Source organism: Neolamprologus brichardi, chromosome 5 (genome assembly GCF_056152115.1).
Source record: "Neolamprologus brichardi isolate AB-2024 chromosome 5, ASM5615211v1, whole genome shotgun sequence".
NCBI classification, from domain to species: Eukaryota; Metazoa; Chordata; class Actinopteri; order Cichliformes; family Cichlidae; genus Neolamprologus; species Neolamprologus brichardi.
This window is the reverse complement of record NC_142108.1, coordinates 12,333,973-12,337,171: the sequence shown is the minus strand read 5'-3', so window position 1 is coordinate 12,337,171 and position 3,199 is coordinate 12,333,973. Positions and strand designations below refer to the sequence as shown.

The 3,199-nt window shown below is 38.9% G+C and overlaps 1 long non-coding RNA gene across 1 annotated transcript; it reads right to left on the bottom strand.

Moving 5' to 3' along the window:
- Window positions 1–1,650: 1,650 nt before the first annotated feature.
- Window positions 1,651–2,878, bottom strand: LOC148102743 (uncharacterized). The gene is made up of 2 exons (XR_015719033.1): window positions 2,779–2,878; window positions 1,651–1,971 (listed from the first exon to the last, which is right to left on the bottom strand). It is a non-coding gene; the product is annotated as an uncharacterized LOC148102743 (long non-coding RNA).
- Window positions 2,879–3,199: the final 321 nt, after the last annotated feature.

The following is a 3,199-nucleotide window of genomic DNA, read 5'->3' as shown; positions in this document are numbered from 1 at the left end:
TCTTAGCTTTGAATGTCCAGTATATTCTAATCAGTGCAATCTAAGCATTCACTGAACCTACAGTATCTACACCTGTGTGGTAAATGTGTGGTAAAGCTACAAATAATGAAATTTAATTATTAATACAATATACGTCATGAGAAACGAAAGCTGAAATTGATTCAGTTTAGTACTTTTCTCTGTATGCTCTGTGATCATAAAGGCCTTAAATTCTGTGATATATACTGTAAATGATTTTCACAGAGGTCTTAAAGTACTTAAATCACTGCTGATAGTCTGGTTGTTTATATTTTCACATTTTTGTGTCTGTAGGGCTGTTTGATGACGATTTGGACTCCTCTGGGAGATGAGGACACACCCACACCTGTTCCATACTGCAGCCATTGATGGTGTTACAGCTCTGAGTCAGCTTTGGGCCATCAGACGCACACACTGGAAAACCAGCACCTGGACTTCATGCAGGAGAGACGGCCTCAGTGATTTAGGTTCATAAGCAAGTTCAAACATTTCTGGCCTATTATCACTTAGATTTCTTAATCTTAAAAGTGAATGCATTTAAAGCAGGAACTGCACACCTAGCCATCAGAAGTGTGGCAGCATGAGTACTGTAAAGTTTTGTAGGGTCCTTGTTAAAAATTCCACAAGCACCACACATTTGTCATATAAAGTTCCATTTTTTACAGTACAATGTTGAAATTATAAACTATATATTCTAGTTATCCACTTGTCAGTAATTTTTGAGTAAATGGATGTCATTGATAAATCAGTGGTGATTCACCTGCAAATGTTTTTAACAAACTTTGTTTTTTGTAGAATTCCTCAGCAGCTGTGGAGAGATGCATTTGAATATCTTCTGGTTCCACTTCTCCTTACCTGGAAGCTGAGCATTGCTCATTTCTGACAAGGACATACACCTCAGTGCTTATCATGGGTGTTACATCCTTCGTGCAGCAATTCCAGAGAAAACAAGAGAGCAACGACCACTCATTAAGACCAGCCAGAAATCTGTCCCTTTCTGGCAGCTGTGGAAACTTCCAATAAGAAAGTTTGCATTCTTAGAACAATGCTGGATCATGTGTGATGTGTCATCATATCAGGATATTACATTTTGACCTAATTCTGCTCAATCTGTTTTGATCGTTGATCCAGTATTTCAGCTTTGTGTTGTGCTGCAAGTTTAAAACCCATTGTCCTCATGAGCACAGCATCTAACAACTCTCCTTGAAAAAGTCGATTGACTTTAACTGGACACAATGGTTTCCAGTGGGAGATATTTTCATCACTTATCCGTGACACTGGAGAAGTCACCTGAGTGAGTGATAAAACAATTTTCCATGGAAAATCCAGAGGGACTAAACTTTGTTGTTTCTTTGGGCTCTATTTCAGCTCTAGCAGCATCTCTCAGAAGAAAACTGTTTTCCCAATAATCAGATGAAAAAATTGAACCAGGTGGTATTCTCTGGAGTTTAAGACTAAGACTGAACTCAAACAGTGAATTGACATTAGACTGGAATTCATAAGATGATTAGAAATACTGCTGAAGCTGAATGATTCATTCATATATGATTTTTTTTTCTCCAATTCACCAGGTCTGTATAGTTCAGTATGACTGTGGTACATGATACAAAAGAATAAATACAGAAGAATAAAAACTTTGTGAATAACTTTACTCTTCTTAAAAATAACTAATAAAACAAGTAAAAGTACAAATGTGTACAAGTTAGAGACTTCCTCACTAAGATTTTAATTGTGTGTTAAAGAGAAAGAGATTAGGAGGTAAAATAGACGATGCAGAGTCCATCATCACTGAGGCCGTCTCTCCTGCATGAAGTCCAGGTGCTGGTTTTCCAGTGTGTGCGTCTGATGGCCCAAAGCTGACTCAGAACCGTAACACCATCATTGGCTGCAGTATGGAACAGGTGTGGGTGTGTCCTCATCTCCCAGAGGAGTCCAAATTGTCATCAAACAGCCCTACAGACACAAAAATGTGAAAATATAAACAACCAGACTATCAGCAGTGATTTAAGTACTTTAAGACCTCTGTGAAAATCATTTACAGTATATATCACAGAATTTAAGGCCTTTATGATCACAGAGCATACAGAGAAAAGTACTAAACTGAATCAATTTCAGCTTTCGTTTCTCATGACGTATATTGTATTAATAATTAAATTTCATTATCTGTAGCTTTACCACACAGGTGTAGATACTGTAGGTTCAGTGAATGCTTAGATTGCACTGATTAGAATATACTGGACATTCAAAGCTAAGATTCAGCGCACTGTGTTACAGGCTGGGGTTTGATGACTTCATCATATATACAACCTTTGATCATCGTTTATGTCCAGTTGAGAATGAATCTGTGCACTCACATATTAAATGAGCTGAAATCAGTAGTGTGATCTCCAGTCTTTATATGCTGAATGAGAGAACTGAAAGCTGTTATTTTAATCAGCCTGTCTCAGTTGTTTTAACTCACAAGTATCACAAAGTAATGTGGTAACATCTGGACTGACGAGTTTACTGTCAGCATTTTAATCGCTAGTTTAAAGGCTGTAGGCTGCAGCCGTTGCTCTAACACTGTATAAATGTAACAGGCCTCAGTGCTGGTTCTAATAGTTTGAGCTGCTTCCAGCTTTATTTGTGAAGAGCACAGCAGCTTACAAAACACGTAGCTAGCTCGTACAGCTGCGACGTAAAACTTTCATAAGCTAAGATGACCTTAAAATAACGGGGCTACGTGCGGTGATGCTAGCGTTAGCCACGTTAGCACGTTACCTTCACAGGTGGTCAGACTTTGTAAACAGGCACTCAGCCAGAGGTTGGGCTCTCCGTTTCGCTGCAGGGTCCCTTCATTCTTCACATATCCTTGTCGAACCGAGTGTAAATCCCGAGGTCGAACAGCCTTTGTACAAGCACACAGGCTTCTTAGCAGGGCGAAGCTATGAGCTAGAAACATCCAGGCTGGCAGACAGCCTGTGTCTGACCAACCAATCAGAGAGCTCCTTACATCCCACGGTGTGGCTCATTTGAATAGCAGCAGGATTTTTAAAATGAAGTTGTTAATCCAACTGCTAATCCAAATGCTAATCCACATGTTAATCCCTGAGCGAACAGGAAAGGGAAATGGATTTTGAAATGCAGTTTATTAAAGTGCAATTTGAAAAAGGTTTTTGAAATGCAGTTTATTAAAGTGCAA